The sequence below is a fragment of the Homarus americanus genome, unplaced genomic scaffold (genome assembly GCF_018991925.1).
Source record: "Homarus americanus isolate GMGI-L3 unplaced genomic scaffold, GMGI_Hamer_2.0 scaffold32, whole genome shotgun sequence".
NCBI classification, from domain to species: domain Eukaryota; kingdom Metazoa; phylum Arthropoda; class Malacostraca; order Decapoda; family Nephropidae; genus Homarus; species Homarus americanus.
Window position 1 is genome coordinate 1 of NW_024716716.1, and position 12,500 is coordinate 12,500.

General features: G+C 34.3%; 1 long non-coding RNA gene across 1 annotated transcript in view; it reads right to left on the minus strand.

Moving 5' to 3' along the window:
- Window positions 1-7,375: 7,375 nt before the first annotated feature.
- The window catches only part of LOC121858495, a 9,131-nt gene continuing 4,006 nt past the window's right edge, over window positions 7,376-12,500 (minus strand). The window contains exon 2 of the long non-coding RNA XR_006087458.1: window positions 7,376-7,423. This is a non-coding gene — a long non-coding RNA (uncharacterized LOC121858495). The remainder of the gene's footprint in view (window positions 7,424-12,500) is intronic.

The window sequence follows — 12,500 nt, forward strand, 5'->3', positions numbered from 1 at the left end:
TCCTTCGTGAGCGGAAACATACACTTTAGATCGTGATACTCCATTTGATGAAAGAGAGTAATACAAATTATATCGAAGATTTCGATTTAAATCAATTAACAATATTGCAATCTTAGAATTTAGAATGAAACGACTTGAACAATGTTTGGGGAAGGATAATATTTTTACTGTCACACCTATTGCAGCTGTGATCTATACAGAGGAAAGTTCAAAATTCTACAATGAATGTAGTATGAAAATTTTATTATTATATGAATTATCTAGCTTCACATGAGATATTAGTTGATCAATTATTTTGGGATATCGATAAATTCATTTTAATAATTTCTTTAAAGAAATTCATAAGAACCAACAGTTTATTTTTATCGACATAGATAACCCTATATCCAAATCTCAAATAAATTCTAAATTAATAAAGTTAGCCTTAGAGGGTGATAGGAAAGTTAAGGGAACGTTTACATGAAAATGATTTAGAATTTATCAATGTATTCATATATAATAATAATATATACATATTATACTTTTCAACAGAACTAACACCCAATAATACTGTTATATCTGATACATTTTCATCATTAGACAATCAAAAATCTATTATTAGTGGATTAGACACATATAGTATTACTTTAGATGAAAATAATAATTTATTAGACAAGAAGTGTAATATATTAGGATCGAATCGCATACTATATAATACTGAAGAAGATACCACCACCACAATAACTACTAATTTATATCATAAAGTTGGTATCTATCAACTTAATCTTAGTATTATAATAATTCATGCTATGATTCATTTAAAATTATTAATTCAAAAAGGAATATCATCTACAGAACATATGAGGCATTCGAATAAAGAATTTATAAATCAAATAATAAATTATATTCTACTTTATTGCTACACTTTCTGTTTGGTCAACATTTACCCATTAAAACTTTAAATGATATAAAATAATAAAATTATACTCATAACTTATAACACTAGTCAAATTTTATATATAAAAATGACGAACTTTTTATTTAATATCAATGGAATCAAAAAATAAAAATTTTGAAGCTGCTTTAAATAATTATGCTCAATTAGAATTAGTTGTATTTAATATTTTAAAAACCAATAATGTTTTATCAACAAATAAGAATTTACAAATAAATACATTACTACAAAAGAATCTATGTTCATTATTAGCGTATGTAGATGATAATAATAAAAAAAATATTAATACTGAATATATTAATAATATTAAAGAGTTTAATGTTATAGTGGACGTCTCCCCTACAACTGCCTACAACTCTGTAGCCAGGCCACCAGCTGCTACCGCCTCCCAGTAAAACCATCCAGATGTTACCGTATCTTAGCAACGGAACCAGGAACCGGCGACTTTCTGGGTTTTCCCAACATGACTCATAGCGGCTGCTGGGTGTTTGTCTCTCCATTGAGATTCATTCCATTCGCCAGCCAGCCTTCGCCATGAACGGACCTCTCTTCTGACCCTTCACTGCTAAAGCCTGCCAGCCTGTCTCTAACCGTTGACGACCCGAACGAAAACGACCACCTCACCACCATTACTCACACAACCGGGAAGCTCGTTCCAGACAACGCCCTTTCTGTGCCTCCCCACTGATCAGGGGTGACTCCTGATCAGAGGCGGCCCTGATTGGGAGATCTGTAACGGCTTTCTGCAGTGGACTTGGGCCGCGATCCCACTGGTGTCACTTGCACCATTGGCTGTTTTTCCTTGATCTTCCTTCTTTCTCGCTCTGGCCTGGGGACCTGCACCCTAGAGGTGTATTCGTCCTTGGGTACCCCCTGTAACTGTTCACCTCCACTGTAGGAGATTGTGAACACGAAAGGGGGTAGGAGCAGAACCCACCCCTCCGCCGAGCCTTCCTGGGAAACCGTGATCGTGCGGGTCCACCTAGGAAGGGGGTCGCAATCCTTATTCCTCCACCCCTCCCCTGAATAGGTACACTTTAAGCTCACGCCTATAAGTGAGCAATTACCACAATAGGGATATAGGTTCCCCTAACGGGGCTCCTGGGTGAGTGACACAGGAACCACTCCACGACTACTCGACCAGCAAGTGGCGGTGGGGAGTGCTGTAATTCCTGTGTTTAGGTTGCTCGCCCGGAATAGGTAGGGTGCCTGTAAAAACCACAACAAGACTGATGCCACGGAGAACGACCAAAGCAAATGACTAGGACAACTGGAAACAGGATACAGGTACGCTCCCTCTTGGGGGGCGTATCCGAAAAACGCAAGGAGGAACTGGGCATACTACTGTGTGCCCAGTTAAACATCAAATTCGCCGCATTGATAGAAACAAAGGACTTCTACATAGTCCTGTGCCTGGAAGAAAAGGATGTAGACAATATGCTCTCTGCCGACTCAACAGAGAAATTAAAAGAAAGAGGATTCGAAATAGTAATACCACCACAACTACGTGCAAAAAAATCCGTAGTAATTAAAAGGGTAGACAAAAATATGCTGAAACAAACACCAAGCTGTATTGCTAACAATATAGAAGAGAAGAACCCATGGGCCAGAGTTGAGGAGGTGGTGCTAATGCCTGGTGCTCCCACCATGATGAAGGTCAGGTTTGGAGAGATCTCCATGGCACAAAAAGCCCTAGAGAGTGGCCTCTGTATCTCCCACTACCATCTGACAGAACAAATTGAGCAGGAGGAATTTTATGCAATAACACCGTGTTGGAACTGTTATAAATACAATCATCTAGCCTTAAACTGTCCACTAAAAGATAAGAAGTTCTGCTCCGAATGTGCAGCAGAGGTCCATACATTCAGAGAATGCAGCAATAAAGATAACCCCAAATGCCTGAACTGCAATGGGGACCACCGAACACTAGCAGCACGCTGTCCCATAAGGAAAGAAATAATCAGAAATCTGAGAGAAAAAGAAAAGACAAATAAGAAGATTGAAACAGACCCTAACAAGACATATGCAGCAATTGCAAAGCTGCAAGATACCACCTCCAAAGTCCTGAAGAAAGCCAAAGAAAATCCCCTCATGCAACCGACATACCTCAATCTGAGTGAAGGATTACCTTTCACAATTCTAACCAGTATTATACATGCACACATCAACAACATTGCAAAACCAGGAACCTTCGGAAAAACGATCAGGGAAATGTTTGCTGCAAACAATCTGCCGGAGGTGAAATTTCCAGACGACGCCCCCTCAACAGAAATATTTAAAATTGTCACCGAGAGTAGCCTGGGAGTAACTAAACCACAGGAGCACATAACCAAACTAGGCACAGAAGAAAACGTCATGGAAATAGACCCTATCACCCAAGCAGTCACACCACACCGCAAATCATCAGATTCCACAACTCAGCAAACAGAGAAACCACCACCAACCAAAGCGAAATCAAAAAAAGAATCCCACTCTGGCCATCGTGCCCCCCCATCTTCACCAAGCGATGTGCAGCCAGCAGACCTAGGCAATGAGATCGGCATCCGCTTCTACTCAGTCAACACACCACCTACAATAACAAATGACAGACTTCTGCAGGAAATCAAGGAAGGCACAGTAAAATTCACCTACGAAGATGATAGGGTAGAAGAATCCTATATAGACCAATTGATAAATGCAGGACTTATAAACACCAAATACAATAGAATTGAAAGAGTAGATATAACTAAATTTAAGAAAATCAGAACGGGATTGAAGGAGGAAAGGAGTAGACACTCGCTAGGAGATACACGAGCCAGCAAACACCCTACACCAAGTTCTTGGGATCCACGACTACTCAAAACAAATTATTAAAGATAATTCAGCACAACGTCCTTGCCTGGAATCTGACGAGGAAATCAGAACTCACCAACATATACAGCACAATAGACCCAGACATCATCCTTATCAACGCACATGGTCGGAAAAAAAGTGACAAAATCAAGATCTTTAACTACCATGTACATCAAATGAGCATACACGACGAACCACATGACGGCATAGCAATAGCTTTAAAACGCAACATACAATACAAAATCATTGACAACTTTCAAAGTAACTTTCTTGCAGCCGAAGTAAATACAACAAGAGGCCCAATAACTATCGGGACTTCATATTTAACATTCAGAAGGCCAATATTCCCTACAGGGGACATTTTAAAACTAATGAGGCAAAACAATCCACCATACTTCATAGGAGACCTCAATGCTAAACACACAACCTTAGGAAACAATATTAGAAACCCGGGAGGAATAATCCTCCATGCTCTCATCGAACACGGGACAATAACACACCTCGGGCCCGACTTCGCAACTTACGTATCAGCCGGTAACTCTGGGAAACCTGACATTGTTTTAACCAATAGGCATCACCATCTAAACGTACATCTAAAAGCTGGACCCACAACAACCAGTGATCATCTACCCATAATAGCAACTTTATCCACATCCCCGATACAAATTCCATCAATCCCAAGATTTTCACTCAATAGAGCAAATTGGGAAAAATTTAAATCGGATCTTAGCAACAACGAACCAACACTCCTACACAACAGAGATTGACAAATCACTGGATACATGGTACAATGAAGTAACAACAGCAATGAAAAACAACATCCCAAAAACAACATACCGTACATTACCACATGCACAATTAACATATGAAGAGAAAATGATCCAAACTAGATTCACCAATCTATATGAATACACAAAAACACACGGGTGGAGCAATGACAACAGAATATTATACAGGAATCTAAAAGAAGAACTGAAAGACATAAGCAAGAACGAACACAATGAAACATGGAAGAAGCTGATCCATGATACACAAGCAGATTACAGAAATCCAAAAGCATTCTGGAAAAAAATAAAAAACCTAATGGGAACAAATTCGGAAGAAACTAGCTACATAAAGGACAAAAACGTTAGAAATGCAACAGAACCACACGATAAAGAACCAATATTTAGAGAATACTGGAAAGACATATTCAGAATCAACGACGAAGACAATAGAAGCTTCTGCCAGGAAACAGAACAGGCAACTAGAACATATTTGAGCCAGAACACAGAGAAATGGAAACCTACCAGGAAAATCAACCTCAATTCATTAAACATCAATAACCCAATAATTGCTCCATTAACTCAAAATGATATTGTAAAAACAATAGCAAGCTTCAAGAATAAAGCACCTGGCATGAGCCAAATTAATAAAATCGTACTACAAAACATTCCTCAGTCTATGATCGAACAGCTTAAAAATATATACAATGCCTCACTTGCAACTGGCTTCTTCCCTACCAAATTTAAAATAGCCAAAATCAGACTCATCCCGAAAGCAGGAAAGAACCATACCCAAGCAGAGAACTACAGACCTATCTCACTACTGGAAACACCCGGTAAAATATTGGAAAAAATAGTCAACCACAGACTCAGAAATTTTCTAGACCAAGAAAACAAATATAACCCGAGACAGCACGGCTTTCGAAAAAATCGAGGAACCAACACAGCAATAGCACTAATATACGAATCAATTGCAAATGCTGCAAGCAACAGAGACCAATGCAATATAATTCTAAGAGATGTGTCAAAAGAATTTGATAAAGTCTGGCATGAAGGACTGAAGTTGAAAATAATCAAATTGGACATGCCTACCAATATCACAACACTACTATGCAATTTCTTAGACAACAGAAAGGCCAAATTAATCATCGACAACCATCTAGGACAAACTTTCAACCTTCATAGTGGAGTTCCCCAAGGCAGTAATATATCGCCGACATTATACACTGTATACACGGCAGACATGCCGCAACCACGGCAATCAGAATATATAACATACGCAGATGATGTCACACAGATAGTCAGGTACCCAGGAAAATCCAAACAAATGATAGCCATTAGAACAAGCAGAGAAATAGAGATAATTAATAACTATGAACGAAAATGGAAGATAAAAACCAATGTCCAAAAACTCAAAATAATCCACATCGCAAAAACAAACCCCTACCCTATTATTGTCAACAACCAACAAATACCATATGCTGCCAACGGAAAAATATTAGGACTCAAGATAACCAGAAACGGAATAATCCCCCACATCAATGAAAGAATAGCTATGGCAAAATCACAACTTACAAAGCTCAGAAGATTCCGCTCCGTCGCTGCCTGACTGCCTTCGCTTCTCCTCGCCTGCCTGGCGGTCCTCCTCCCGCCAGTGAGCATGGCGACCCACCAGCTGTCTTTCTCTGAGCTTCCTCACCAACCACCTCTCATTCTGCCCATCTTCCTGAACAAGCAACACCTCCTCCAGCAAGCTCCACGCTGTTAGCATTTATTCAACCAGGAGGCCAGCAACAGGCAACATCTTCTCTAACGAAGCTCCTGCACATCTACCTCCTACAACACGCTACTCACCTACTCACCGAACGCTTCTACTGAGCAGCCCCTCACCACACGGCACCTCCAGCACCAGACTGTCTATCATATAACTTATATATTATACAAGAAAACCACATTAGAGTTTCCTTCCATCCTGAGTGCTAGACAACATTATATCTCGATACCCCTACAATGTATTTACTGAATTTATAAAAACGTCTTTAACAAATTTTAACTATCAAGAACATTTATATCCTCTATTGTATAAATTGTTAAATTTTATTAAAGAAATTAATGAAGAGACTAATAATTATGAATTAGCAGTGGAATGTATTGAAAAAATAATATTATATATAAGAAATTCTAATCTGTATGATATGAATGATTTATGGATTTGTATGTTACAAATTATTCATAAATTATGCACATCTATAAACAACTACAAACACAAATCTAGAAATTTTTCTGAACAATTTGAATTAGAAAAAAATAATTTACAATATGAATATGAAAATTTAATTATTTCAAACAGAAAAGACACTGAAAATGTTATAACATCATTACATGACTATTATAAAAATAACATTAATTTATATATTAATGAATTAAGCAATCTTCAACAACATCATAATGTTAATAAAGAACTGTTAGCTTCACAACAAAGAGAGAAACTTAAAAATATATCCGATTATGAAAAATGGCTACAAACTAAGATAAATGAAGCACTAACACAAATTGATAACATTATAGGAAATAAGATATTAAATGAAACAATGTCTTCAGAAGTAAGTGGTGATATTAGTATAGAAAGTGAAAGTGATTTATAACTAATTACCAACCTTATTTTGTGATTTTTTGTATTTTTCTCCGCTCAGCTGTTCTGTACTTGTTCAGCTGGATAAAGGTGTAAGGGTGTTTTAAAAAAAAAATACCGTACTTGTTCTTGGTACTGTGTTTACACCAGTTAGTAGCACAACTACCAAGTTTGTATTTTTTTTTTAATCCTAGTCTTCCTCCTTTTTTTTTCTTCTTCTTCTTCGTACTTGATTCCCATAAATACGATATGAAAGAGTAACTGAAAAAAAAGGTCAATTTAGTTGTGTTGGGCTGTCAAATTCAGATTTGCCCCCGAGGGGGCTAGTTTATTGGGCACTCCCCTTACATCTTGCAGAAGAGTTACAGCGCCCAACAGGGAAGTATGAAAAGTTCATTCGTTCGTTCATATTTATATATAGAAAGAACTCATACTTTTTCCCCAGAGAGCATATCACACCAAAGTTAAAATAGAAACCAATGGGAAAACTGAGTAGGGGGTAATTTATTCACAATCACATTGATAGAGGAAGTGTGTTCTAACTGATACCATTCGTTACTTTAGAATGAATATTATTATAAATTTATTTAACATTATCTAAAGTTTCTGGATATGTATGAGGTTTAATATTTGTTAAATAGTGTATTTGACAGGATTTACATGGTAAAATTATTGGTAAAATACTTAAAAAACTATTTTGAATTAATTTCATTTTTTTTTGCCGCCACCGTGTATTTTTCTTTCCTTTAATTCCAATATTTTTAGGAACAGGATCGCTAATAGCGTGACAAATTCGCCAATAAAATGAACCCCATTCACGTGGCCCTCTTCGTGAGGGAGGTAAATTTTCTAATTTTATTGAAAACTTTGTACAGTATATTGTAAAGAATTAGGAAGAAATTTTTCTGTTGTTGACATAAAAACAAAATCGCGATAGGAAGGGTTTATAACCTCTTTAGCTATTAAAACATTTATTAAATCTGATGTATTATTAACTTTATTTATTTTTAAATTAGAATAATGTAGTCTTTCTATAAATTCTAATATATAATTTATGTATCATATACGTTTCTAATGCAAATATATTATGATGGACTTTATAGTTATTAATCATCCCATTATTTGATTTTAAATTTTGACAAATATTATAACTTTCTTTTAACAATATATTATGAATTTTCAAAGGTTTAATTAATCTAATATATTTTAAAGCTTCATAATTGGTCGTCATTGAAGTTTTATGGTAGACTATCATATTTACTATATTTTCTAATCCATTGAAAAATCCAGAAAATAAAGTCATAGTAGCTCTATGGATATCATTATTCTGGTTGTCAATATATAAAAAATGAACATATGTATTTATAATAACTATTACAACATACATAAAAAACATTGGGAAACATAATATTACAGGGAAATGTTCATGGTCATTATTTTCATAAAACTCGGTAAAATTAAATAAATTAGTCAGATCATTGTTTTCAGTCCTTGGATCGCCATTATCTGTTGTATTTTTAGTTGTCAATTTGTTTAGGGACGAAGAAGGTACATCACCATCATCTAATTCATTAACAAGAGACGACGAATATAATTGTTGTTTGTTAAGAAATGAGGATAACCTATGTTTCATTTTTTTAAATGATAATAAAAAAGATATAATAATTATGATTCTATATTATATGTGTACTATTTTTATTATTTTTCTAATTCCTATTATTTTATGTAATAAATTTATAGACAGGCAAAAGAAATTATTATTTAATAATACGTATACAAATAGAAAACTGCAATGGTATGATGATGATATTAAATCATCAAATAAAATTGATGATATTCTATTCTTCTTACAGAATCCATATTCGGAAAAAGAAAAGCAAAATGATAAACACTCAGATTGTAACATATTAAATAAAAAAGATATTTTTTGTTTTTCAATAAATAATATTGTTTATGATAAAAATGGAAATATTTTAGTAGAACCCTCTAACTCTAATACTACTACTTCCAATCACGCCATCTCCCTAGTTTATGAAGGTTACAGATTTGAAGACAAAAACGGTTTACCACCTCAACCTCCACCTACTTGTTCTCCAACTCTTGGTAAATTAGTTTGGGATGGTTTTCAATTTACTTGCGAGTGTATAACTAGAGGTTTTTTTGGAGGTAGAAATTGCGATACACCTACAAATAAATTACTAAAAACAAACTTCTGCAAAAAAGTAGGATTTATTCAGGACCCATTTAATGTAGATATATCTACTTTTCATCCTATCCAAGATGGAGTGTGTGTTGAATGTTCAACATTGGATGCATTACCAATTGATAGTATTGGTAGTGAAAATGAGCCGGCTTGCATTAACGTCTCTTCAAACACCAATACAACAACAACGACGACTATAAATAATAATAGTGAATATTATACAGATGAATTACCCTTTGGTACTAGTCCTCCATGTATTTATGATGCATTAAACATCAATAATAAGAATGTTTTAAACAAGTACGTAGACAAATATGGGTGTTTATGTAATTATTACGCAGGTTATGTTGAAGCTTATATTCCTGGCTTTACATACTTATTTAAGGATAAAAATATTATTAGTAATGCTTGTCTAAAAGTTAGACAAAGAAACGACGAAGCCTATCACAGAGTAGATTTAGCATATTATACTCTACAAAACAAGGATTTACCTTTACAAACTCATACTTACTCTCATCTCCAGTCGCCTTTTTATCAATTTCTAGATAATAACAACAAGGAACAATTTTTAATTGATCAACCATCCATAGACAAAGTTCATTCGTGTGATTGGATGAATCGTAATATTCAGCCTAATAAAAAACAACCAATATTAAGGCTTAGACCAAATATAAATAATTGGCCCATTGTCAATAAAATCGGTATGGTTAACCATTACAAGAGACGAAATGCCACATATCCTGTTTCCAGTTATAATTTAGCCGTATCTCGTGGTTTTGAAGCAAAACATTTTTATGAAATTACTGATAACCGAAGATTATCAAATGCAGTTTGGGGTCATCCTGTAATATATCACAATGATTACCTTTTCGGTTCAAATGATAAAACTATATGGGGTGATGGAAAAACAACTCTCAATCCATTAGGAGCAGAAGAAGGTTGGTATTTTGGAGCAACAATGTTAACGGCACCCAATAAACTCGTACTATTAGATACTAGGGGAAGCTTTAGAAATCATGGGGATAAAAAACCTATTCTGGTTCCAATATCTCATAAAAAAGAGTTACTTACTGAAAATATGCCTTATATTTTTTGGTTATACTTAAACTATGAGGTAAAGAGGTAGGTAGGTAGGTAGGTAGGTTGGTTGGTTAATATTTCAAATCTGTAGCATTATAATTAGTTTCGATCTTTTTTAATATTTGAGTAGAAACATTAAGAAAATATTCTAGTGTACTAATAATAGTAACTACGTCTCCCAATAAAAAGATTGTACCACCACCAATTATTAATAAGATGCCTCCTAATAGTAATCTGTTTTTTATTATTATTTTAATTTCATTACATTCATCTAAGGAAATATTTTTATTGCTATTGTTATTATCATTAGTATTACTTATATCCCGGTCAATATAACTAGCAGCAGTAGTAGTAGTAGTAGTAGTAGTAGTAGTAGTATTAGTAGTAGGCTCTAAAGCAATTACTGCTACTGCAGCAGTATCGGATTTTTTATGTCATTTTTAATATTATTAAAAAATTTGGAATTTGATGATGATGGTGTATTAAATTTATTATTCGAGATAGTTGTTAAAGGTCAAAATTTAAATTTTTTAGAATTAAAATTACAAATAGATAAATTATTTGAACCCTATATAAACAGCAATAATATTTATATAAATAAATTACTGTATCTTCAGTTAATAAAAAAAAATATTCTTCACTACACTATCTTTCTCAACCAAAGTACCCCACCTTGCCTCCCCCCCTCTTCCAACCAGCCAGATGGTCAGTCCATCCCAACCCTCCCCCCCCCACCTCCCACCAACCCTCCCTTCAAGAGAAAGAGTGGGTGAAAAAACTAGATTTTAACATTTAGTATTAAATAATACCTCAGATTAAAGTTAGGATAATATAATTGACATTGCTGGATTCCTTGTAAGACCAGGAATATTTTGAATATAAATGTCATATATTTTGCACAAAAGATAACATATTTACTCAGAGTAAACATTATATCTAAAATTTGTATGTCTAATGCAAAATCTATGATGTTTATATTCAAAATGATCATCAAATTATAAGAATTCCAGCAATGTAAATTATATTCTGACCGGGTAATTTGTATGAATTTTATGAGCTAAAACAAATATCTTCAGTTAACATGGTAACAGATGGTCGGTCGGTCCCCCCCCACCCCCCACCAACCGTCCCTACAGATGTGTGGGAAAACCAGAATATTTACCTTTTTAGTAATAAATAATACCTCAAACTAAAGTTAGGATAATATAATTGACATTGCTGGATTCCTTGTAAGACCAGGAATATTTTGAATACAAATGTCATATATTTTGCACAAAAAATAACATATTTACTCAGAGTAAACATTATATCTAAAATTTGTATGTCTAATGCAAAATCTATGATGTTTATATTCAAAATGATCATCATATTGTAAGAATTCCAGCAATGTAAATTATATTCTGGCCTGGTAAAATTGTATGAATTTTATGAGCTAAAACAGGCAGTCAAGCAGGGTGGCGGGTGGGGGGTGGGGCGAATCTAAAAATAGCTCTCGAGCCGGACACTCACCGCGTATACTTTGAAAAAATCCGCGTTAAGTGAAAGTTCGGCTCTGGCGAGGCACCGCATATACGGTAAAACGCGCTAAGCGAAACCGCGTTAAGCTGGGTAATACTGTATATGATATTAAGAAATTTAATCTGTTATATACAGCCATTTTAATAATTTCAAGGATTTTTTATTTATTTTTTTATTATATTTGATAATGGAACAAAATGAATCATTTTTATTCTTATGAATAATATAAGATTTTATTGTATAAGGGTAAGGGGATTTAGGGTGGCTAAAAAGTTCAGTTTCTTCTTTTTCTCTAAAAAACTATTATTTAGAAAAATTATTAGTGATAATAATGTTGTATCTCCATAATATGGTTTTTTGTTTAATTTATTATCAGTATTTTTATTATAAAATGTATTGGTAAATCCTTTTAAACCTTTAGTTTTAATAAAAGATTCCAAATCGGTAATTTGTTGGGGTTCTTTATTAAAAGCACCATAATTATTTACAATATCTTGAATACGGTATGGTTTAATAGATACTATAAAATCAAATTGA